The sequence below is a fragment of the Pteropus medius genome, unplaced genomic scaffold (assembly GCF_902729225.1).
Source record: "Pteropus medius unplaced genomic scaffold, Ma_sr-lr_union100, whole genome shotgun sequence".
In the NCBI taxonomy this organism is placed as follows: domain Eukaryota; kingdom Metazoa; phylum Chordata; class Mammalia; order Chiroptera; family Pteropodidae; genus Pteropus; species Pteropus medius.
The window spans coordinates 34,060,718-34,087,972 of NW_024354875.1; the positions used below are offsets into that span (position 1 = coordinate 34,060,718).

Here is a 27,255-nt window from a genome sequence, read left to right on the forward strand (position 1 = left end):
GCTTCTTTCAGCTACCAACAAAAGTATCTGACAGAGAAGTATCAGAACACTAATCTCTAGCAGCAGAGGTATCAGAACACTAATCTCTAGCAGCAGATTGTTTTTGTGACTGACAATGGCTGAAACAGAATAAATCATGGGGAATCATCATTGGTTTTGACATAGACCAAATATGACAAACGATGTCCTAATAATTAATTCTACAACTATTGAAATGCTCCCAGAATTCCAAAAGTTATTTAGGCCTTCCATTTACCCCAATTTCTATGGAGGCTTTCCCTAAAACATTCCAAAAAGTTGAATCAGGAAAGAGAACTTAAGACCTCTTAAATACAAGAGTGTTAGTCAGAGACCCAGTCAGAAAGAAGACTGGATTCTAGTTTTGGAGATGGTTGTTGTAGTACATAATTTTTAAAAATATAGCTACCAGGGCCCCAGCCAGACTTACTAAATCAATATCATGGAGATTGGGTCCAAGGTCTGTATTTTTTTCCCAGATTCTGCAGATAATTCTAATGCAAATTCTTAGTTAAGGCTGCTCTAGGGAATAAACTAGAAATTATACATCTGTTTCAAGGGCAGGCAGGAATATTTGCCTTAGAGGAGGGCAGAAAATTTTTCTAGAGTCTCAGTGCTCTGCGGGGAGAAATGTGTTATAGAAAAAAGGGCAGGCGAAGTCTGGCGACTTCCTTCAGAAAACTATTTAAATGGCTGTTTTCCTATTAGAAAGTTGTTCCTCATGCAAAACTCATTTCTTTTCGGTTTGTCCTTTGTGGAGAAAAGCAAACAAAACAAAACTGATCACTGTCTTCGTTTCTTGTATATATACATCATGTCTTCACTATAGTGGCATTATCAAATCCCAGTCAGAAAGTTCATATTATGGGTGAAACTGGATGAAGTAATTTTCTGGCACATTCAATAACTAAGCCAATACATTTGCCATATTGTGGATTATGTAGCAAAACTCCACTGCAGTCATTTCACCATCTCTTAAAGCTTCTGTCTTTGAGAAGCAATCATCATTCTTCTTTCCTCAGAAATGTTGTTTTCTAATATATGACATTTTACTAATCTTTTTCTTTATAGTTTTTACACTTGGTGTCTTTAAAAAATAATCCTTTCCTGCATCGAGATCATGATGATATTGACCTACGTTTTTTTCTAAAAGTTAAATGTCTTTTAAAATTGTTACTTTGTACCATTTTTCAAATTCTCATGTGTTATTGGAGCCCCATTCTAGATTCAGAGTGTAGAAAGTTCTTACCCAACACAGAGAAGAATACTTCTATAGCTCCTTCTATGGAGTCAAGATAAAAAATTCTCAGTACAGAATAAAATAAAATAGAAATGTACAAATAGATACGAATCTATGAAGTATGATCAAAGAAGATAGCAGAGCAGTATCAACTAATGGAAATATAAATTATTTTAAAGTCAATATGTATTTCCTCTAGAGAAACTGAAGCAATGAGACCTTAAGGCTTGAAAAGAGTAAGCAACTGCAGGATGTGTGTACTAATGGCTCGTAATCACGCTGTGAGTATGCTTATCACATGTTTGTCACATGTCTGGGAGGGATATACTTATTATATGTTTGTCAAATGTCTAGCAGAACCTTTAAGATGCTCTTGAGCAAAAGTCACTTTACAGCTCCATATCATGTCTAATAAAAAAAAAAAACAACCACTTCGAAGAAAATAACCTTTTGATAAAATTCCTGGAAGGTGTCCCATCTCTGAACCCCTGCTCTGGCCTCCCATACCCAACTCCTTCCTCGGATCCTTGGCTCAACTTTGGAACTGGTTGTTTGATCTGGGGCTCCAGCTGCACTGCATTATGAATGTCTGTTATCTACCGTCTTCTGTCTGCCTCGAGGAGTGCAGTCTGCCTCAAAGAGTGCATCAGACACCCAGCTGTGCCTACCTGTGATTGACTCGGCTCATTTGTACACTCTGCTCTGTCTAATCAGAATCATAGGACCTCCATGTAGGATCCTTAATACCATCTCAAGATGATGACAATAAGCTCTCAGCCATAGTGGAGACAATTACTTGCACTTGCAACACCAAACCGTTAGGATACTCTCCACATACTCAAATGGTCTAGTTGATAATTATCCCAGCAAAGGAAGCATTTCTATCAAAATAAAATAATCTATTTTCAAAGGCGTGAATTGCATTAGGCTACCCTGGGCTGAATAGTACCACCCACTGTGGAAATACCTGTTTTCCTCCCACCAAGTAAATCTGATAGTTGGGTGGCATGAGTGATGATTCTGGTTCACCGGTTTCCCTACTCTCTACTATAAGATTTCTGCTGTCACTGTAAATTTATCTTGGATAGAATGGGCCTCTGAAAGTGAGGCAGAACCAATAGGTTTGGTTTACCTGTCTTGGCCAGACCTTACCTTAATCACTATTTTGTGTACTTTTCTCCAAGTCTGCCTTCTCAGTAGAAAGGCACAGCTTGACGTTCTATTTCTGCCACTTCCAAATTCTTTCTGCCCTGGATAGCCCCCAAATCTGAGGCTCTGACATCTTGGATCCCCCAAATCACCTTCTCTCCTACAGTCATTGCCTATGGGCTCTCATCTGTGCCGTGTAGTTTCCCTATTGGTTAACATTCTAAACAAAAGCAGGGTTTTTGCCTGAGGAGCTCATCTGTCACCAGTAGGCTCTGCTTAGCTTAGCTTCAAGAATTGTAGGCATGGAATTCTCTTCCATCTTCTTAATAGTCCCAGGTGAGCTATTACCATTCTCAGCGTCCCCCTTCTGCTGGTGAACCTCAACTCCACCAAACCCTGAATTAGTTTCTCTGTGAGCCCCATAAGTATTCCAGTCACTTAGAGTTTATAGCTTATAGTAGTCTATATGTAAGTGTGTCATAGTTCATTGAATTTTCTAATGGGAAGTTCAGTAAATTCCAATTTCTTCCTCATAAAAAGATAGAATATCTTCTTTATTTTTTTAGTAGTTGCCATTAAATTGTTAACATATATTTAAATAATTTTTCACTTCTCAATTACAATTGACAAACAGTATTATATTAGTTTCAAGTATACAACATAGTGAATAGACATTTATACGACTTTTGAAGTGATCATCCTGATAAGTCTAGTACCCATCTGACTTCATGCATAGTTATTACAATATTATTGACTATATACACTATGATGTACTTTACTTCCGAATGACAGTTTTTATAACTGGCAATTAGTACATATTAATCCCTTCCCCATTTTCACCCATCCCCTCAACACTGCCTCCCATCAAAGTGCTCTCTGTATCTATGACATTCTTCTGTTTTGTTTGTTCGTTTTTTTTAGAATCCTACAGTATTTTTCTTTTTCTGTCTGACTTCTTTCACTTACCATAATACCTCTAGGTTTATCCATGTTGTCACAAATGGCAAGATTTTACTCTTTTTTACGGCTGAGGAATATTCCATTGTTTATATGTACCACTTCTTCTTTACCTGTTTCATCTACTAGTGGATACTTAGGTTGCTTCCATATCTTGTCTATTCTAAATAATGCTGCAGTGAACATAGGGATGTATATGTCTTTTTGAATTAGTGTTTTGGATTTCTTCACATAAATACCCAGGATTAGAATTGCTGGGTCCTTCTTTGTCTCTTGTTATAGCTGTTGTTTTAAAGTCTGTTTTGTCTGATATAAGTATTGCTACCCCAGTTATTTTTTCAGGTCCTTTCGCATGAGATAGCTTTTCCATCCCTTTATTTTCAGTCTCTGTGTGTCTTTTGATCTGAAATGAGTCTCTTGTAGGGAGCATATGTAAAAGTCTTGGGTTTTTTTTTAAATCTATTCAGCTACTCTTGTCTTTTGATTGAAGTATTTAACCCATTTACATTTAAATAATTGTCGATAGGTATGTAGTTATTGATATTTTATTATTCGCATTTTTTATTTTTCTTCCTCTTTCTCTTCTTCTCCTCCTCCTCCTCCTCCTTTTCATCTTCCTCTCCCCTCCCTTTCCCCCTCCTGTCCCTTTAACATTTGATTCTAAATGATAGCTTTGCTGGGTAGAGTATCTTGGTTGTAGGTCTTTGCTTTTCATCACTTTGAATATTTCATGCCAATCCTCTCTGGTCTGCAGTTTCTATTAAAAAACCAGCTGACAGTCTTTTGGGAGTTCCCTTATAGGTAAATGATTGTTTTTCTTTTCTCTCTTTGTCTTTAACTTTTGGCATTTTAAGTATGATGTGGCTTGGTGTGGGCCTCTTTGGGTTCATCTCGTTTGCAACTCTCTGTGCTTCCAGGGCTATGTCTATTTTCTTCACCAGGTTAGGGAAGTTTTCTGTCATCATTTCTTCAAATAGGTTTTCAATTCCTTGCTCTCTCTCTTACACTCTTACCCCTACAATGCAAATATTGGTACACTTGATGTTGTTCCAGAGGCCCCTTAACTATCCTCATTTTTTAAAATTCTTTTTTCTTTTTGCTGGTCTGATTGGGTATTTTATCCTACCTTGTCTTATAAATCTCTGATACAGTCCTCTGCTTCATCTAATGTATTGTCGAGTCCCTCTAATGTGTTCTTCATTTCTGTTTTTTTTTTTTTATGTTTTCTATCTCCATTTTTATGTTTCCTATCTCTTTAAGTTCTCACTGAGTTCATCTACTTTTCCCCTAAGTTCACTGAGCATCCTTATAACCAATGTTTTGAACTCATATCTGGTAGATTGCTTGTCCCATTTTGTTTAGTTCTTTTTCTGGAGTTTTGTTCTGTTCTTTCCTTTGGGTTGTGTTTTTTTGTCTCCTCATTTTAGCTTACTCCCTGTGTTTGTTTTTATGTATTAGGTAAATCTTCTACGTATCCAGGTGTTTTTTTTTTTGTTTTTGTTTTTTTTAAATGCCTATAGCACCTGGTATTCTGAGGTGTTCTCCCTTCCAAATACTAACCAGGCCCGACCCTGCTTAGTTTCCGAGATCAGACAAGATTGAGCATGTTCAGGGTGGCATGGCTGTAGACTACATATCCTGTTTTTTGTAGAGTGGCCATATATAGTAGATATCCTATAGAGCCCAGTGGCACAGTCTCCTTGGTCACCTGAGCTGGGTACTTCCAGTATATCACTTATGTGGGTTGCGTGTGCCCTCTGTTGTAGTTAAGCCTTGGTTGCTGTTGGAAGGTCAGTTGGATCATTGACCCTCAGGCTGATTGGCTGTGAGGAATGGCTGTGACTACAGCAGAAGAGCTGTGTGCAGGGGCTGACCCTTCCCCCTTGAGCAGGATTGACTTTAGTGGGACTCTGGTGCCTGCCTACTCTGCCCTTTGGGTGTGTCATTTGTAGAGGTGGTTGGGTGGTGCTCTGGTGTGGTCTTAAGCTGGCCAAGGGTGTTGGTTCTGAGGCCTCTTGAGAGGGGCTCCGGTAAAGGCAAGGTACGCCACTGCCTGTATCCATCTGGGGGCCACTTGTATGAGCTACAAAGTGATCTGTAGATGGTCACCACTTGTGCTGGGCTTGAAGGCACCTGGGAGAGGCTAAACTGCAAACCAAGGTTGATAGCCCCTAGTACCCAGGCTTGGGGTCACTTACCAAGAGGTAGTGGGCATGCCCAGGCCAGATGCTGCTTGTTTGGGGTTTGTGAGCCTTTGAGAGATTTTAGGAAGTGTCTTTAGCTTAAACCAAGATAGGCTATTTGTATGGAAAAGCCACCGGAAGCAGCTTGGGTGAGCCTGAAAGTTGGGCCCGGCAGGTCTCAGGGAATCACCCAGGCTGGGGTAATGGAAACTCATACTTGGTGCCTGCCTGCACCTGAAGGGTGCATTGCGGGAGGACTCAATAAAGGAACAATAATGTCTTCCAACACTTCTGTCTGGAAGAAAGCTGTCTTTCCAGCCCTCACCCTGAAGCCAAACAATTTCATTCCTCCCTGTATGCCACTTGTGCTTTTTGAGCTACTGCCCCAGTCCTGGAGCTTAGAGCAAGTGAGTCCATCAGTGAATAAATCTATGTGTGAGCCCTTTAAGAGGAACACTTGGGACTCCAGCAGCCCTCCGTCTCTCTCAGCCACAGTCACAGCTAGTTTTCACAGCCAGAAGTTATGTGGAATTCTCTTCCCAGCACTGGAGCCCTGTCTGGGACCTTTCACTCCTCAAGGGAGGACCTCTACAGCCACAATTTCCTCCTGTTTCTTAACCACCACACCAAGGGTGTGGGGGCTTGTTTCTTCTGTGTCCCTTCTGTGTCCCTCCTATGAGTCTTTGTGTGGCTTCTTCTCTATGTCCTTATTTATAGGACTTGTCTTCGGGTGGTTCTCAATGATGGTTGTTCTGTTGTTTAGTTGTAATTTTAATGTGGTCATGGGAGGAGGCAAGCATAGCATTTACCTACTCTGCCATCTTGACCAGAAGTTGTTAACATATATGTAACTAAACTTAAAAAACAGACAAAAATACCCCAAAGCCTGAAATTAATCTCTGGCCACCTCCTATCAAAGAAAAGGAATTTAATATACTACTGAATACAGCTTACCCCCACCTTTCATCCTAATATTTTCCTTGTTAGTATTGCTTAGAAAAACACAAAATAATATCAATTTATTTGTCTAAAAACACATTACCCACACATTATTACTAATTTCTGTACTCTCTAGTCTTTCTTGAATTTGACTCCTCCCAACCTGGGCCCTGGAAGTGGCAAGTACATGCACAGACTCCAAAGCCAGACTACCTGGATCAGACCCTGCTTGGGGTTTTCTGAGTTTCCTGGATCTGTGTCTGACATTAATGGGGGACATCTTAGTCATTATTGTTTCAAATATTTCTTCTGTTCTTTTCTTTCTTCTAGTATTCCCATTTTGCATATATTACACATTTTGTAGTTGTATCACAGTTCTTAGATATTTTGTTTTTATCAGTCTTCCCTCCCCCCCCGCCCTCCTCCCCCCCCCCCCCCCCCGCTTGGCTTCTCCATTTTAGAGGTTTCTATTGAGATATCCTCAAGATCAGAGATTTTTTTTTTCAGTTGGGTCCAGTATAATAAGTCTATCAAAAGCATTCTTCATTTCTGTTATAGTCTTTTTTTATTTCTAGCATTTCTTTTTGGTTCTTTCTTAGAATTTTCGTCACTCTCTATATATTGTCTCTGTCCTTGCATGCTGCCTACTTTATTCAGTAAAGCCCTTAGTATATTAATAATCATTTTTAATTCCCAGTCTGATAATTCCAACATCCCCGCCATATCTGAGTCTGGTTCCGAGATTTGTTCTTCCACCTGTGCTTTTGCCTTTTAGTGTGTATTGTAATTTTTTCTTGGTAGCTGAGCATGATATAGTGGCTAAAAGGAATTGCTGTAAATAGGCCTTTGGTAATGTGATGGTAAGGTAGAGGAGAAGGAAAGTGTTCTGTAAGTCCTAAGAGTAGGGCTCAGTCTTTTGGTGTGTCTGGGTCTCTGGACTGTGAACTTTACAAGTGCTTCTCAGTCCCCTGTTCCCCATCACTTTAGCTGGGACAGAATGGCTAGAGGGAGCTGGAAGTGTTTCCTTTGCCCAGGCCAGTTGGGCTCTGATAAAACTCTAATAGGTGAGGCTTCGGTTAAAGTTTTTCTTGAAGGAAAATTTTATTAAAAAGAACAGAATGCTCTAGCATAGCAGTCCCCAACCTTTTCAGCACCAGGACTGGTGCTCCTATGAGAATCTAATGCCTGATGATCTGAGGTGGAGCTGAGGTGGTGATACTGGCGCTGGGGAGCAGCTCAAATACAGATGAAGCTTCGCTCGCTCTCCTGCTGCTCACTGCCTGCTGTGTGGCCCAGTTCCTAACAGGCTACGGAGGAACCCCTGCTCTAGTGTGTTTCAGAATGGTTCCTTTTTCCCTACCCCTTCCAGAAGCATGGTGTGGAAGCAGGATGAGTGGGATTCTTTCCTCATATTCTCTGTAAGGTCCTGGTAGAGATCCGGGAAGTAAAACTCACAAATATGTAGGGCCTGCAATGACTAGGTTCCCCTTAGAGTTTTTAACTTTCAGAGTTGTCCACACTGAGCCCCCAGCAATTTGTCAAATATAGTTTAGGTTTCCCTTCCCCAGTGCTGGTTCCCAGAGGTTGCTGATCCAGTAAGTTCTGATTCTCTATATTTGCCGATTGGTCCCTTTAACATTGGGAGCAGCATTTTGCTCTGTGACCTCACTGCTCTCTTAGATCTAAGAAGAGTTGTTGATTTTTCAGTTTGTTCAGTTTGTTTCAGTTTGCATTTTACTTGTTCAGATGGAGTGGCAGCTTCCAAGCATCTTACAGGCCGGACCTAAAGCTAGAAGTCTCTTCTTTACCTTTTCATCACTAGACTATGAAAAGACTCAGTAATTTTGTGTGAATCATTACCAGGCCTCTTTCTTCCAGCAATTCTCATTTGTTTACCTGGTTTACCCTATTATTTCATTGAGACTCCCAGACGTTATTTGTCAATGGACTACATGTTCTGCTGAGAGAACGTCCCCTAGTCCAAAACATGAAAATGTAAAAAACTGAAACTGGAATGGTTTGATCAGTCCTACCCTTTCCAAAATATAACCCAAAAGTTCTCACTAGTTTATCCAGTTTTCACAGATGTTTATATTTTTCTTTTCACCATACTTATGGTTTTGCACACTCTTTTATAGACCCTGGTTGTAGCTTTTGTGGTGAACACTTTATATGTTTTAAATACTTGTTATTTTACATCCTTTGTTGCTAGAGTGATATCATATGTTGGACTATGATTTGGTGGAGGCTTCAAATAAATATCTCTTTTATCTTTAACCTTTCAGCTCTCTTGTGTTTTGTGCTCGCTTTGGCAGCACATATACTACAATCAGTTCTCATATGTTTTACATGTATTTCTTTGTGAGTGGGCTCAAACTTCTTACTCCTTATATTCTTTAAATTTTTTCCCTTAGCTTTTTATTCAGTGTTGGACTTCTGGGTACATCAATATAGATTAGCTTCACATATTAATTCTCTTTTTAATGACTCTTCTTCTCACTACTGTTTTGTGCCTTTTCACTTCATACCTTGTCTTTTAGCTGGTCTAACTCCTTTCACTGTCTGCCATTTCATATTATTTTTCTATGACAGTGGAACACTTTTAATCGCAAGTAATGGAAAAAATCAACTCAAACAGATGTGAGCAATGAAAGTGATTTGTTGACTAATAGAACTAAGAAGTCCAAGGTAGGATAGACTTTAGGGTTTAACAGTTCAACCATGTCAACAAAGACCTGCCTTCTTTACCTTTCTCTGCTCTGTCTTCAGTCTTGTCAGCATCATTCCAAAGCTGACTTTTCTCAGAGAGGCAAAATGGATTCAGAAATACAAGTTTTATAACTACATAATACCCTGCCCAGAAAGGGAAAGTGTGTCCTTTTTTTCTTAGATGCCCCAGTACTGTAAAGGGTATGTTGTGTACGTTGTATGTTACTGGCCAAAATTAGTCCAGATGCCCTTTCTGAACTAACACACCAACATCTATACTCAAGAAATGGCACACACAATGTGTTTTAGATATGAGTTACATGAACCAAGCATTGTAGAAAGAGGAATGGCATGACCTGATGAATTTAGACCAATCCCTAAACATGTAAGAGAATTTGATAGCTGCCTGAAAGTTTAGAACCTGTGAGGAAGGAGAATGGGGGTGATGGATGCCAAATAACTAAGAAATGCCCCCTACCCTTGTACCAGGTAACTTCAAAAATTAATAAAACACCATTTTTATTTTATTATTCTGCTGCTCTAGTCCAAAGACCAAATCTGCCACCTATTTTTATAAAGTTTTATGGAAACACAGCTACACTTATTTAAAAAGTATTGTCTATGGCTGCTTTTATACCACAAAGGAAATGTTTAGTAGTTGTAACAGAGACCATCTGATTTGCAAAACCTAAAGTATTTATTATTTGGCCCATTCAGAAAAAGTTTGCTGACCCCTGGCCTAGAAGATTAAATCTAAACTCATCCTGGATTTTAAAGCCCTCTATCATCTATCCTCATTTTACTGATCTAATTTAGTTGGCATTCACTTTAGACAGGCTCTCTAATCCAGTCATGTTAGTTTTTTCACCTACCCCAAATAGTGCACTTTCATTCTCCACTTTTCACTTTTGTTCTTGCCTTATCCAACCTGAATGCTCTCCTTCAGTCTTATGTGCCTTTGAAGGCCCATCTGTTTTGTTTTTGTTTTGGGAGGAAGTGGCAAAGGTATATTCATAGACCGATTCTGTCTTTGTCAGCAATTTATTTAGTAGAGCTTCGCTGTGGAAATTATAATAATTTCACAAGCCAGTAGCATAAAGGGTAATATCTCTTACTAAGGCAAATTAAGAAATAATGTACTTCAAACAAATGACAGATTAATCACACTGTTGTTCTAGCTGGGGAGATAAAAAGAATAAAGTCCAAATTTTAATAGATGTGTACCTTTTTTTATATAAGTTTGGTTTCTTGGGAGAGCCAGCTTTACCATCTGAGAGCTGACATCCAGTTGCCAGTGCAAAGGTAAAAGTCCCCTGTTTCTAGAGCACATTGCTAGGGACCAAAGAGACTGGTGTTGGCGGGCAGGCCGATTTCCCTCATAGGACCTCTGCCAGGCTTTCATCACCGCTTATAAAGAGTAGCCTTTACACAGTGAGAGCCAATCCCTAAGGGTCTTTGGAGAATTTTTTAGGTTAGCAGAGTCACCTTGCCCAAACTGAAACTCTTGAATAGACTTCACAAACTCTCAGTATCTATAGTCTAAATGTCTCATGACCATAATTGCTTTTCCACATTGTTCTTATTGATACGCAACTGGACTGCTGACATGCTTTACCAGCAACAACAGATGAGATGATGACATTCTGACACAGCTTCATTCTATCAAAACAACTTCTAAAACAACTTTTTTTGTCTTTGTCATAAATAAGTGGATTAAAACAACTTCGCTTAAGTCATAAACAAGTGGATTTGAACTCATATTAAATCAATATACAATTTAATATGATTTCAAATCACTCATATACCAATTGATCGTAAGGGCCTAAGTTCTAAGTTCACAAAAATATCAATCCACCCTGTGATTCTGTATCCCTTATGGTCTAATCACAGACAGTCATATTTTGTCCATTTTTTGGACACACATTCTTTTACACTATAGTTTAATGACTATGTTAAGCAACTGTGTTCCTATAATATAAGCATAGTAAAGAATTCTTTAATATGATGCCATATCCAATCACCAAAAGACCAAATCTTAGTTTCTTAAACCACTCAAGTAAGCTTCTTTGACAATTGCATTTCCATGTAAAAGCCAGTTTTATAAAACTCTACAAAGTGCAAATTTGCATAGCACTATCAAGCATGTTCTTGAATACCATGCATCAGAATTTAAGGCTGTCATTATTTTGGGGAATGCATGTTTCTGTTCTCTTTTCACTTCATGTAGTTATGATGACTTTATGAGTCTCATTTTTCAGATGTTCTTTTACTTGTCTTAACTGTTTTAATGTATAATTTACATTTATTAGGTTAATTTTAGGAGGTTCAGTGTAGAATATTTCTCTGGTTATTTTAATGGTTCCCTTATCTTCAGTTGACCTTGAATAATATCTTTTTCTTTCTATCGTCACATTCATTACTTGTTCTATTTTTACACAAACCATCACAGTGTTCCTTATTTTTCCCTTGGCTCCAATAGGTTAGGGTAAGTTTTGGCTTAGAGAATAATATTGTGGTCCAATTTCTCATATACTATATACTGGTTGAGGAAGCATCAAGGCCATAGTCATGGGTGCTTGTACTATAGGTCTATCCAAAGGTCTAGCAGTACTAAAGGTATTTTAGTTCCATTCCACTAACATATCCTTAGGAACATTTTTTCCTTCTATCATGAGGGGGCTTTCTATGGCCTGTAGGCTCCACTCTCCCTTTCGATATTGGGGAATCCCAAACGTGTAGTAACCCTATGTCATGTTTTCTCTTTTAAGTGCCAGTATTTTAATTTTACAATTACCTAAGGAATCATAGCCATTAGGATGTGTGGTATCTATTTCTAGTTGGGTTGTCTGTTATCTCAAGTGACCAATACTACTCCAAGATTATAGCTGTTTTAAGAGTATTCCACATATCAACTAATCTTACCTGTAATAATTGACCATTAACACTAAAAGAAACATCTTTTATGTCATTTTTAAGTATTTCATTATTTTTTTTTAGGTAAACAAGTCCTTTTTTATTTTTTAATTTTTTCCAAATACTTTTTTATTTTTATTTTTTACATTTTATTTTTTTATTTTCCCCCTCCCTTCTGGTGACCACTAATCCATTGTCCATGTCCATGAGTCTCTGTTTGTTTGTCCTGCTCATTTGTTGCTTTTAGGTTTATCTCCCACATATAAGTGATATCATATGATTTTCAATCTTTTCTTTCTGGCTTATTTCACTTGGTATGATTATTTCAAGGTCCATCCATGTTGCTGCAAATGGCAGTATTTCATCTCTTCTTATGGCTCAATAATATTCCATTGTATATACGTACCACAACTTCTTAAGCCAATCATCTATCGTAGGACATTTCGGTTGTTTCCATGTCCTGGCCACTGTGAATAATGTTGTTATGAACTTCGGTGTGCAAATATCTTTTTGGATATGGGTTTTCGAGTCTTTGGAGTAAATACCCGGTATAGGGATTTCTGGATCATATGGTAGATCAATTCTTAGTTTTTTGAGGAAACTCCATACCGTTTTCCATAGTGGCTGTACCAATTTACAGTCCCACCAGCAGTGTATGAGGAGGGTTCCTTTTTCTCCACATTTTCTCCAACATTTGTTATTACTTGTCCTATTGATTATAGCCATTCTAACAGGTGTGAGATGGTATCTCATTGTGGTTTTGATTTGCATTTCCCTAATAGCTAGTGATGTTGAGCATCTTTTTATATATTTGTTGGTCATTTGCATGTCCTCTAGGAAGAAGTGTCTGTTCAGGTCCTCTGCCCATTTTTTGATTGGATCGTTTGGGGTTTTTTTATTGTTATTGAGTTGTATGAGTTCTTTGTATATTTTGGATATTAGGTTCTTATCGGAGGCATTGCTTGCAAATATATTTTCCCATTCGGATGGTTGTCTCTTTACCTTGTTGACGATTTCTTTTGCTGAGCAAAAGCTTTTTAGTTTGATGTAGTCCCATTCATTTATTTTTGCTTTTACTTCCCTTGCCTTTGAAGTCAAATTCATAAAATCCTCTTTAAGTCCAAGGTCTTTGAGTTTAGTTTTCTTTTATGCATTTTATTGTTTCAGGTCTTATATTCAGATTCTTAATCCCTTTTGAGTTAATTTTGGTGTGTGGTGATAGACCAAAGTCTAATTTCAATCTTTTGCAGGAGACTTTCCAGTTTTCCCAGCACCATTTATTGAAGAGGCTTTCCTTTCTCCACTCTATGTTTTTGGCTTTTTTGTCGAAAATTATTTGTCCATATAAATATGAATTTACTTCTGGACTCTCAATTCTGTTCCACTGGTCTGTGTGTCTGTTTTGCTGCCAATACCATGCCATTTTGATTACTGTTGCTTTGTAGTATAATTGGAAGTTAGGCAGCGTGATGCCTCCAGCCTCATTCTTTTTTCTCAGGATGGCTTTGGAAATTCAGGGTCTTTTGTGCTTTCATACAAATCTGACGATTTTTTATTCTATTTCTTTAAAAAATGCCGATGGGATTTTGATAGAGATTGCATTAAATCTGTATAATGCTTTAGGTAAATTGGTCATTTTAACTATGTTGATTCTTCCAATCCAAGAACACAGAATATCTTTCCATTTCTTTGTATCTTCTTTGATTTCTTTGAATAGGGTCTTATAATTTTGATTATATAGGTCCTTCACATGTTTCATTAAATTTATTCCTAGATGTTTTATTCTTTTTGTTGCAATTGCAAAAGGAATTATTTTTTCCACTTCTTTTCCTGACACTTCTTTATTAGAATATAGGAACGCCATGGATTTTTGAATATTGATTTTGTATCCAGAGACTTTACTGTATTTGCTTATTGTTTCTAGTAGTGTTATTGTGGAGCCTTCAGGGTTTTCTATATAGAGAATCATGTCATCCACAAATAGTGGCAGTTAGACTTCATTTCCTATTTGGATGCCTTTTATATCTTTCTCTTGCCTGATTGCACTCGCTAGGACCTCCAATGTTATATTGAATAACAGTGGCAATAGTGGACAGCCTTGCCTTGTTCCTGATCTTAGAGGGAAGGTTTTTACTTTTTTACCATGAAGTATAATGTTGGCTGAGGGTTTGTCATAGATGGCCTTTATTATATTAAGGTATTTTCCTTCTATACTGATTTTGTTAAGTGTTTTGATCATAAATGGGTGCTGTATCTTGTCGAAGGCTTTTTCTGCATCTATTGAGATGATCATATGATTCTTATTTTTTAATTTGTTTATGTGATGTATCACATTAACCATTTGCATATGTTGAACCATCCCTGTGCCTCTGGGATGAAGCCCACTTGATTGTGGTGTATAATCTTTTTAATATGTTGCTGATTTCAGTTCGCCAGTATCTAATTTAAGATTTTTGCATCTGTGTTCATGAGAGATATTGGTCTGTAGTTTTCTGTTTTTGTGTTTACCAGGTTTTGGTATCAGGGTGACATTGGCCTCATAACATGAGATGGGAAGTATTGCCTCCTTTTCGATTTTTTTGGGAAGAGTTTGAGGAGAATAGGTATTAAATCTTCTTTGAATGTTTGATAGAATTCACTTGTGAAGCCATTTGGTCCTGGACTTTTTGGTAGGTTTTTGATGATTGTTTCAATTTCCATACTGCTGATCAGTCTATTTAGATTTTCCAGTTCCTCTTGATTCAGTCTAGGAAGGTTGTATTTTCCTAAGTACTGCTCCATTTCTTCTAGGTTATTAAATTTGGTGTTATATACTTTTTCATAGTATTCTAGTATGATCCTTTGTATTTCTGCGATGTCAGTTGTAATTTCCCCCCTTTCATCCCTGATTTTGTTTATTTGTGTCCTTTTTCTTTTTTCTTTAGTGAATCTACCCAGGAGTTTATCAATTTTATTAACCTTTTCAAAGAACCAGCTCTTCATTGCAGTTATTTTTTCTATTGTTTTTGTTTGTTTGTTTTCAATTTCATTTATTTCTGCTCTAATTTTGTTGATTTCTTTCCTTCTGCTGACTTTAGGCTTCAATTATTCTTCCTTTTCTAGTTTTTTAAGATGAAGTGTTAGGTTGTTCATTTGCGTTCGTTCTTGTTTTTGGAGGTAGGCCTGTAATGATATGAACTTTCCTCTTATGACCGCTTTTGCCGTGTCCCAAAAGTTTTGATATGTTGTAGTATTATTATCATTCGTTTCTATGTATTTCTTGATCTCTCTTTTTATTTCTTCTCTGACCCAGTTATTCTTCAGTAGTACGTTGTTTAAGCTCCATGTATTTGTGGTTCTTTCCACTTTCTTTTTACAGTTGATCTCTAGTTTCAAAGCATTGTGATCAGAGAATATGGTTGGTATGATTTCAACCCTCTTATAATTGTTGAGGCTATCTCTGTGTCCCAGTATGTGGTCGATTCTTGAGAATGTTCCATATGACTAGGGAAGAATGTATAAGCAGCTGTTTTGGGATGAAAGGCTCTGTAAATGTCAATTATGTACAGTTGTTCTAATGTATCATTTAAGAATGTTATTTCCTTATTGATTTTCTGTTTGGATGATCTGTCCATATTTGACAGTGTGGTATTTATGTCCTCTGCTATGATAGTGTTTTGGTCTGTTTTTCCTTTTAATTCTGTTAGTAATTGCTTTACATATTTCGGGGCTCCCTGATTGGGAGCATAGATATTAATAAGGGTTATGTCTTCTTGGTGCGTGATTCCCTTTATCATTATGAAGTGTCCCTCAGTATCTTTCTTTACTTTTTTTATTTTGAAGTCTTATTAGTACCGATATTAGTACCGCTATTTTACTTTTCTCTGAATGCCATTTACTTGAAATATCATTTTCCACTCTTTCATTTTGAGTCTACATTTGTCTTTGGAAATGAGATGTGTCTCCTGAAGGCAGGATATGGTTGGGTTTTGTTTTTTGATCCAATCTGCAACCCTGTGCCTTTTTATTGATGAGTTCAGTCCATTTACATTTAGGGTGATTATTGAAATATGAGGTCTTCTTATAGCCATTTTTTCTTTTGCTTTCTGGTAGCTCGGTATTTCCATCGCTTCCTTGTCTTTGAGTGTCTGTTTTCTTTATTTTGGTTAACTTCATGAGTTTTCCCTCTGGACCTTCTTGTTTTATGTTATATACTTCGGTTCTGACTCTTTGGTGTGTGGTTATCATTACGAATATGTAAAGGATAGTTGTATATATACAGTCATCCCTTTTCTTCTGCGCATGCCTTATCTCCATTCCCCTTTGTGAATTTGGATCTTTGAATTTTCCCCTTTTTAGTCATTGTTGTTTCAATTCGTCCCTTTGTATGCCGAACATTCATCATTAACTTGCTATAACAAATCTCTTCTTATTGTTTAAGTTTATAATGCCCTGTTCCTAGTAAGGGTTGCACTCATCTGCTTCTAGTCACCTTACTCCTAATTATGTTTTTTTTTTTTCGTCATTTTGTTTTCGGTGAGCTGACCCTTTTCAGTATTTCCTATAGTGCAGGCCTCATAGTAGAGAATTCCCTCAACTTTTATATGTCTGGAAAGGTCTTTATTTCTCCTTCATATCTAAAAGAGAGCTTAGATGGGTACATTATTATTGGCTGGTAGTTTCTTTCATTTAATCGTTTGAATATTTGATTCCACTCCTTTCTGGCTTGTAAGGTTTGTGCTGAGAAGTCCAACAATAATCTAATGGGTTTTCCTTTATAGGTTACCATCTTCTTTTCCCTGGCTGCCCTGAGAATTCTGTCTTTGTCATTGATTTTTGATAATTTTAATACAATGTGTCTTGGTGAAGGCCTTTTTGGGTTGAGATAATTGAGTATTCTATTGACTTCTTGAATTCCAAGCTCCAGCTCATTCCTTAGATTTGGGACATTTTCGTCAACTATTTGACTGAAAATACTTTCTAATCCCTGCTCCTTTTCTTCCCCTTTGAGAATTCCCAGTACTCTTATGTTTCCTCTCCTGATGGTATCAGCTAGTTCTTGTATTTCTCTTTCATTATATTTCATTCTTTGATTTCTCTCTTCTTTCTCCGGTTTTATTTCTAGATTTCTGTTTTCAATATCACTGATCCTTTCCTCCATTTGGTTGACTCTATTTCATTTTTCAACTCTTGCAGTGTGTTCTTTATCTCTAGAAGGTCTACTTGGTTCTTTTTGAGAGTTTCAATCTCCTTGCTAAAAAACTCATTCTGCTCATCTAGTTGTTTTTTCAATTCCTGTGGTAGCTCTTATGCGTAGTTCCCATGCTTAGACTTGCTGGTGTGCAGTTTGGGTGTTTTTTGTTGAGTTTTAGATGTTCAGCTTATTGTTGTTTCAAGAGGAGAGATCTGGGGACATCTCTCACTTCGCCATGTTTAATCCAATCCAGTATTTCATTATTTTTTTTTAGCATTTTCTCCAATTACTTTATGTAGAATTTTCATCACTCTGTTTACTTCCGTTTAAAATTCATTTATGTTTGTAATGTATTGCTAATTTAATCTATCTGTGTACCCAACAATGACAAAGCTGCCACTGCATGTGTGTTAAATTAAAATTGTTTGGTTTCAAAGTTTTAACAATGTAATGTGATTTGATCAATTTGGAATTGGGAAAAGTAGCTGCCATTGCTCCCCCAATTAAACCTCTTACCAGTTCAACAAGGAACTGCAAGTGTGTCCTTCCTTTCAGCAAATCTGTCTTTGGCATAGGTTGTAAATGGGCATAAAAAATGATGGATAAAACTAAGTGAAATTTGGAGATCTATATCTGGCTTAAAAGTCTTGTATATGTGAAAAGTCAAGGTATAAGCTATTGTAGGTTCCAATATGACCATGAGAAGTTTCATTAGCATAGGTTCTCATATTCTTGGGGTAGAAATCCATGGTGTGAGATAGAAGCCTAATGTATACCACCAAGAATAATGATGTGTGTTATATGCTAAATTTCCTATGTGTCCTCTATACACTTTACATAGTTTTCCCATTGTCTTGAAGTCTGGACATAGTGTCCATGGATCTACTGTTAATTTTTTAATAGGTGAATATGGATTAATCAGTGTAAGTTACAAGTGTAGTAAATGATCAATTTTTGGCCTATTTATATTTAAAGATAATAATTTCCCTGTTGCCCTTATGTGGATGCTGTGACAGTATCTATTCCCATCGTTACCCACATGGCAAACTCATCTCTATATTTTAATGGTTTTTCAAGGTTATCCCTAATTTTTTAATTTAATATTTTACTCACCACTCTTGGTTTACACCAATCATTTGTTGATTCTTCATGTGTTCTGTTCCATAAATAGATTAAAATTCTGCTCTACTTGGCAATTCTTTTGAGGTATTATTAGTATATAAAGGTTTTTACACTGATATGACCATGCTCCTAACTTGTTTAGATAAGGTAAGGGAAGAGTACAAAAGTTAGTAGCTGATTGTCTTGGTATTTGCACTGGGCTACAAACCAAGAGTCAGTTAGTAATTTGGGCCAATCTTCATCCTCCGAGTCAGTTTCTAACAAACAAGGGGAGTCAGTCAGGATCCTCATTTATTCTTGTGGAGATTGAATTGGAGGTTTCCAGTGCTTTATTAGCTTCTCTCAGTACTCAGTTTCTCCACTGATCAAAGATTTCCCAACAAGTAGATGGTGCTGATGGTAAAGGTGAGGTGGAGGGATTGGGCTGGGTGATTCTGGTGAGTCTTTTGTTGCAATGAGGTGACCATGATGGTGATTCATGGAGGAAGTAGAGGATATCAAAGACAGTGGAGTTGTATCTGGACAAGAAGGTGCCATTCCAATTTGATATGGTGGCACAGATGCTATTGCTGCAGCTGTCAATTGAGTATTCATAGCTGCAATGAGTATGGTATCCAAAAGTGAGCAATAAGCAGAATAGTATGGTCAGCAGGCAACATGTCGCACTGACCCACTTAGCAATTGACCCTTGAACAACATGGGAGTTAGTGGCGCTAACCCCCCAGGCATTTGAAAATCTGGGCGGTAGCATAACTTTTGGTTCCCCAAAGACTTATCTACTAATAGCCTACTGTTGACTTACTGATAACATAAACAGTTGATTAACACATATTTGTATGTTATATGTATTATATACTTTATTCTTACAATAAAGTAAGCTAGAGAAAAGAAAATGTTACTAAGAAAATCACGAGGAGGAGAAAATACATTTACTGTATATTTTGAAAAAGCTGGCATATAAGTGGACTCGTGTAGTTCATACCCATGTAATTTAAGGGTCAAGATGCATAGTGGATTTGTGCAAAAATAAAAGTAGTGCCCTGTAAATTTCTAATTCTACCTAACTGTTATTCTTGCCACTCAAGGAAATCTATAGTTGTTATGGCCATTACAGCCAGTGTTGCTCCAAACCTAATCACCTTGCATCATGCGAGCTAAGTATTAGGCATCTAGCAATGATGCCATGCAAAAATGTGTCCACTATTAAAACTTTATAGAGGCATCATATTATTTTCTTTAATTTGGTGTAATATGTCTTTTCCTTTGGTAATCCAGTAAGTTTTATTAGTGGCAGGTATTGTAATTTCCCCAGTATTATATATATCATTGTTTTTTAATTAATATTTTTCTTTTTAATTTATTTTAAAATTATAGGTGGCATACATTATATTAGTTTCAGGTGTACAACATAGTGTTTAGACATTTATATACCTTACAAAATGATCACCTCAATTAGTCTAGTAACCATTCGTTACTACAGGTATTACAATGGACTGTCTTCCCTATGCTGTGCATTACATCACCATGACTAATTTTATAACTGACAATGTGCACTTTTTAGTCTCCTTTTTTCTCTTTCTCCCATCTCTCACCCCCTTCTAACTTAGATTCTGGGGTGATGTTAGTGCTAATTCTCATCTCTGTGGGTGCCCTCAATATTATTTCGATAGGAGTTTATTTAGAGATCTTGCTACCTCCCAGACTGCTTTAGCCTAAGCTTTTGTATCTAGATTGTTAGTAAAGAAACTAAGCTTTTGCTTGAGCAAAAAGTACAAAACTATTATACCTATTATACCTGTCAATTGATTCAGAGGCATTTGGGTTGTAGGGTAAGTGGAAGTTCCACATTCTGCCCTGTTCTTTGGCCCAATCTTATATTGGCTTTCCTATAAAATGGGTGCTCTGATCTGATTCTATAATGGTTGGGATACTGTAGCAAGCAATCAAGATTTCCAGTGCCTCAATGGTAGATTTTTGATCATTTTTTTTCCTGCAAGGATAGGGTAATCCTGTTCCTGACCATGTATCTACAATGGTGTATGCGTATGATTTATTCTCTAGTATAGGCAAGGGTCCTGTATAATCTGTATAATTTGGAATGGTCTGTCAGCTTTGACCTTATCTGGAATATTCATTAATGACTCCCAAGCTTTAAACTTTCAACAATTCTCACATTTCTTAATTTGAAATTGGAGGTATTTGGTAGATATGTATACATGTTTTTTTTTCTAACCATGTTCTAGTGCCATATGTGCCAGTATGACCTATTTGGTGATGTGCCCATGTAATGATCCTATCAATTGGCACATCTGTGTGTTCAAGTTTTATGTTCCATTGTTCTTGTTTATGTATCGTTATGTTTTGAATTGGTTTTCTCCTTATCCATGAATCACTGTGTTTTTTGAGATAGATATTAGGGGTTCTAGCCTCATTGGTTTTCTTAGTGAGTTTGTCTACTCTTTCTGGTCATTAAATGTGGCTACTTCAGAGTTGTCCTTCTGATGTGCAGACATGTGTGATGAATATGGAGATATCGGTCAGTGCTATTTTCTGCCATATGTCCTGACCCTATATGTCCTTATTTTCTATTTTCCAGTCATTTTCCTGCCATATTTCAGACCAAAGAGCTTTTCCATTAGCTATTGCCCATGAGCCTGGGAAAGGATATACCTCATTCTGATTTTTCTGAACAGATTGTTCAATTGCCAATTTCATGGCAATTGGTTCAGCAAATTGTGCTGATTCTCCACAGCCTGATTCTGTCATGGTTAGACCATAACTAGTCCTCAAGGCCGCAACCTGACAGCATACACCAGATAATGTCATGGAGGCTGATTCATCTGTAAACTGCATGGTTGAGGACTACCAGTAGTCCCCATTCCCCAACTGCTCAATCTTGGAGAAGCTTACCCCTTGGAAATTCTAGCAAATGCATTTTTTGGCATTACTGAGATTTCCTCAGTTAATGCAGAGGGTGAGCCATCCATCCATTTTTCCTGCTTAGGAATATACTGTATCCATGTTAGGACTTTATGGTCAGGGGTAGTTCCCCTCTATCTGTCAAGGGTCTGTTTTACCCACTCCAGAATAGTCTAAGTATAATTGGTTTATTTTCTGGTAATGACTCTGTGTTTTGTAAGACTTCATAGATTGCTCAGGTGAGCCTTTCATTTGGTTGGTATGTTCTCAGACCATGGGAACTTCTTAGTTTAAAACCCAAATGGGTAAAATTTGGAGTCCTGTGGTTTTAGTCCATAGTGACTATGTTGCAAACCCTTGTGAGGATAGGCACTTAGTTTATAGAGTCCACATTAGCTGATGTCACTTTGTTAAAAGTTACGATAGCATTTTTCAAATAAGTAAAGACTGTCTTTTGAATTTCTATCCATCTAAATTTTTTACGCTTTCTATTTATTTTATAGATGGGTTTTAATATTATTCTCATAAGTGGTATGTGTTGTTTCTAATATCCAAATAATTCTGTCAGTATCTGAGCTGCTGCTTTAGTGATAGGAGTTGGTATGCCATCTATCATGTTTATGAGTGGATCTGGTATTCTCCTGCCTTCAGAGGACCAAATTATGCCTAGAAGTTTTACTGTAGTTTGAGTCCTTGGACTTTACCTGGGTTGACTGTCCATCCTCTGAGTTGTAAGGAATTCAGTTAAGTTTATCTTGACCCTAGTTTGTTCTTCTAAGTTATCACCATAAATAAGGATGTCATCAATATAGGAAATAATGATTTGTACGTATGTTGCCTATTCCTGAAAAGCCTGGATGTTTGTGTTAGAAGGTTGTGGGCTATCACTGGGCTGTTAAGATAGCCCTATGTTAACCTAGTAAACTGATATTGTCTACCTGCTCACATGAATGCAAAGAGTGGCTTTTGTTATTAATAGGTAATAGCAAAGAACATGTCAGATAAGTCTATCACTGTATTATAAGTTCAAAATCCAGTGGCGATATTGTTTTATGTTAGTGCCTGTATCTGGAAGTACTTCCTCAATTTTGGGAGAGTGTTTGTTTAAATTCCTATAAATTTTAATTTACTATAAATATGTATGATCCATTTTGCTTTTTGACATGCCAGATTGGATGATTATATGGTGAAATAATAGGCACAATAATTTATTTCTTTAGGAGTTCCTGAATTTTTCCTTTAATTTGAGTATGTCCTCCATTAAAATTATATTGAGATATACTTTTTATTTTAGTTGGGACAGGCAATTTAACTGCAGTCCATTGTGCCATAGTCAAATTAGTTTTAGGAATTGTTATATCTTTCTTTGTTATATGATGTCCTATTCATCCATTCCAAGAATGTTTTCTAAATTGGGACCTGTAAAGCATTTAGCCTTAAGGGGTGGTCTATATCAATTGTTAGGAATCTGTGTACCCATGTACTTGGGGTAAATTTTCCTCCTAATCTTTTGATTAGTCCTGTTATGTTTTTTAATGTTTTCTAAATTAGCAGGATATCCTTGTATCGTTGTTACTTGAGACTTTGAATCTAATAACATAGTAGTATACATAGTGATTTTATTTATAGAAGGGGTTTCTATTGAAATGGCCACTATAAAAAATGAGCAATTGTCTCTGGCTTGGGCAAGAAGACTACCAAGTCCCTATAGCAGACTGGTTGGACTTTCTCTCTTTTGTCTATCAGTGGCTTGTTCATTAATAGGGTTAAGTTTTATAAAGGGGTTATTGTTACTATTATTTATAATAAATGGGTTATTAAGTCTATTTTCTGTAGATGTATTTCCTCTAAGTTTGGTTGTTTCCATGTTTCTGCTACTGTAAATAGTTTCTGGGATTTCTATTTGGGTTTTTGTTTTTATATTTTGGATTAAAGGGTGGTGGTCTAAACTGTTTAGGTGGCCAAAAGGGCCTTGAAAATTTAGGTCTATATGGTCTATATTGATTTGGTTTATTTACATTAGGCATAGCCTGTTTTGTCTATATACATTAGTGTTAAAGCAATAGCTTTTATCTTGACTTAGTTCCTCAGCTGTTCTTATTAAGTCAGTGAGCAATCCTGTGTTCCTGGTGCCTGCAAATACTATAAATAATACTGTTCTGTCCTGTGGGGGCACATCTTTTAAGATAACCTTTTTAATTTGTTCTGTTGCTTCTGCAACTAGTAGTGAAGATGTCTGTACCTAAGAGAGATCATAGTCAATAGTCTTAATTTCATTATTATATTAGTAGCTTCCTCTGCTGTTTTCCATGGAGATGTTTTAAGGGATACTATATTAGGTATTATCTTAAACTCCAGGCTGCTGCTACCCAGTCAAACAAAGGTCTTTGTAAATTAATATTATGTTCTTTAAATGCTCTAAGGTGTTGTTTAATTTAGTATCAGTGGTAATGGGTCTGAGTCACAAAATTGGATCATATGTATGTATGTCTTATCTATCCAATTAAGTGCAAAACTTCTGGATATTAGTCTTGGTAGTACAATATTTTTGTATTCCTTGTAGAATTTTAAGCAATGCTGGACCAAGACATTTAACTAATACTACTGATCCTGTTAGACTATACCTTACACAATTATCCAGAATTAGTCCACTTCTCTGCACCTCCACTATGCCACCGTAATCTGGAGTCTACTTAGTCTCATCTAGCCTAATGCTAGAGTCTCCCAAGTGCCCCCTGTTCCTTCTGGCCCCCTGCCATCTTTTCCCCACATAGCAGGCAGTCCGACTTTAAATGTTTAAATCAGATGATGTTACTCTCCTACTTAAAGTCCTCTACTTCCATGATAGATCTTAGATTAAAAGTTGTGATCTGTCTCTGCCTAAATCTCCCCTTTTCACTTGTTAGTGGTCACTCAGTTCTGGGTTCTCTCAGTTTCCTCTACCTTCCCTCAGGGTACGAATGTCTGGCTCCTTCTCATAATTCAAGTCTCAGCTCTCTCTTCCTTGCCTGACCACCCAATTTATACTGGCTCCCCACTTCCTGTATGTCACTCTGGGTCGTATCATCCAGTTTCACTTTCTTCATAGCCCTGATCTCAACAGAATATGTCTTGTTTACTTGTTTAACTGTTTTTCCTCTAAATGCAAGTTCTGTGAGCTTACCTAATTTGGTCACTGCTGTATTTCCAGCCCTAGAACAAAGCCCAGTGCATAAGAGGTATTCAGTAGCTCTTCGTGGAATAAATAAACAAAACCAGTCATAAATTTTTATTTTCCAAATTTATATTTCTTTACATTTTGGCATCCTTTCAAAATATAGCTTTTACTACATACTGAATATCCCCTCATTTTAGCACTGGAAATCTGTGAAAGCACAGAATACAGGAAACAATCTGGACTTATGGAACTTTTCATCCTGAGCAGAGGCACACAGGACGGGAAATAAAGGGAGTGTGGACATTGGAACAGCTGCAGCTTGATAAGGTTTGTAAGTCGTTCATGCTGCCTGGACTCCAGGAGCTTTCCTCATTTCTGTCTTGTGACCGGGCCTGTCCTCCCACCCATCCCATGAGGTCCAGGCTAGCAGTCTGTTAAAATCTCTTTTTAAGTTAGCAAAAATCCAGTCCTATCATTCTCAATCAAAGAAGCTCAACTTTAACTCTGAGATCCAAAATTTTTTCAGTACTGGTACAGTTTTGCATATTTAGCTCTGAGTTCTGACATGCTGAGTATACTACTACTATAAGAGATATTACCTTCAAAATGTCAATTTCATCCAAAACCTATAAATTAGTGCAATTGCAAGACAGTATATTAGCATTATTATTAATTTATTTATAACCCATCTTGTTCTAAAAGGATTGCATTTTGTTAAATTATCCTACAAAGGCATAGTAAGAAAAATACATTTAAAATAAGAAACGAAAATGAGACAAAGAGAGAAACGTGATATGAAGCCACAAATGAACCTAATCTATAAAGTGGTTACCGTGAAGACCTGGACAATACGTAAAGGAAAGATGCAATAGTGTGAGAGGGTCTACGGGTTATGGTTGTTGCCATGGTATTTGGTAACAATATTTTCTACTTGAAATAGTACCTTCTCAACCTGCCTTTCTGTTAAAAGAGCTTATAATCTCTACGGTAAAAATGAGACCATGAGAAAATTAAGCAACTTGCTAAATAGGAACTGCCAAACCAAATAACAGGAAAGGCAATACACTTGCTTGAAATCATTATGTTATCACTTAGGTAAAAAAATTTAAGATATGTGCCTTAAATTTCTGTTTTTTGTTAATATTACTCAAAAAAAAAAAAACTCCATAATTCAAGTCTCATAAGCTGTAGTGCCTTATTTTAAATTAATGATAACTTATTTTGCTTTACACAATAGATGGACCTTGGAAAACTAATTTTATAATCTATTTTTATAAATTGAAATATTTTAAATAGAATAGAGGAACAGACTATTTGAAAGAACATCTATAGTCAGTCCTTTTGCAAATCAATCATTACTTTCTTACTATTTTAGTGATGTGAGGTTTTTACATATTATAGAAATGCTGGTTCCCCTCTTGTAGTTTTTAAAATGGAAGTGAAGCCCAGATTTTAAATGCAAACATTGCATAAAGATGATGCTCATACATAGTAACATAGTAAACACAATCATAAGATACTGATCTTCATTATTGTAATGAAGATTTTCCAATTTTAATATTTATTGCATTTTTTTCCCTACCAAACCTTTTCCAAAAAGGATCTAAAGCAACTATTGAACACATCACAAGTGCCACCTAGAGCTTTCTTTCAAAATAACATTTTTTATCTTCAGAAACAAGAACAAAACAACATATAGAAGGCCTATACTCCTGGACAGAACTTGTTTAAATAGCTCTGCTTCCTAAATTAGTCTGTTTTCAGTCAAAAAAGGATTTGAAATAAGAATTTAAAACTGTGGGCACATCTCCCAATACTGCTTGGTTTTAATTCTACATAGATGTATATGAAGTAAAGGATGTTAAATAAAAGAAAAATGAAGTTATTTCAACAAAGAAATAACAGAAATTTTTCAAAACATATTTTCTTCTTACACCCAATGGAAGCTGATATCTCATCGAAGCTCTACTTCCATTATTACTTATTTATGCCTCAAGTCACTGCTCTTCCCAATTTTCTTATCTTTAAGGCATTGACACATTGTCATTATCACCATCATCATTGCCAAGTCACAATCACAGCACTAGCTGAGTGGCTACTGTTGTAGGACCTAGTGCTAGTGTCCAGGAAACAAATACAGGCTTAGTCCCTACCATCAAGGGGATCAATATCAACTTGGAGAGAGAAAAAGGAGAAGATGAAAGAGGAGGAGAAGGAACAGGAGGAGGAGTAAAGAATGTGTGTCATAATAAAACATCAATACTAGATAAAAAGCCATCATCATTTTTCCAGTTCATAGACCAGAAAATATTGGAGTCATCGTCACTCCTTTGTCCAGTCTTGGTGCTTGAGTCCTGTAGTTCTCTTTTGAAACGCCTTTCTGATGTTCTCTCTCTTCCGTCTCTATTGTCTTTTTATTCCTTTACCTCATGCCTGGAAAATTGCAACAGTCTTATCCTTCAGCTTCCTGCCTCTCCTACTGCCAGGCTAATGTTACTAAAATGCTGCCTTTAACTTTAATTCTCTTCCTCAAGAACTAATTATGGCTCTCTTGTGCTTATCAGACCATGGGCACAAATCTCTGAGCCTGGCTTTGAAGGCCTTCGGTGATTTACTTGGACTTTATCCATTCGATTTGATGGACCACTACACTCCAACACCAAATTTTCATCCCTAAAGGGCAAGTCTCTCTTTACTTTGAACCAAGGGACACAATACCCTTTCATTTCCTTTTTTACATTGTGTGGGATTTTCTGGTATTTCTACTTGCCCTTTT

The 27,255-nt window shown here is 36.9% G+C and overlaps 1 long non-coding RNA gene and 1 pseudogene across 1 annotated transcript in view; one reads left to right on the forward strand and one right to left on the reverse strand.

The window, feature by feature from the left end:
* Positions 1-27,255, forward strand: part of LOC120597135 (uncharacterized) — a 47,009-nt gene that overhangs the window by 7,378 nt on the left and 12,376 nt on the right. The window contains exon 3 of the long non-coding RNA XR_005651340.1: positions 1,458-1,539. This is a non-coding gene — a long non-coding RNA (uncharacterized LOC120597135). The remainder of the gene's footprint in view (positions 1-1,457; positions 1,540-27,255) is intronic.
* Positions 4,876-4,994, reverse strand: LOC120597411 (uncharacterized; annotated as a pseudogene).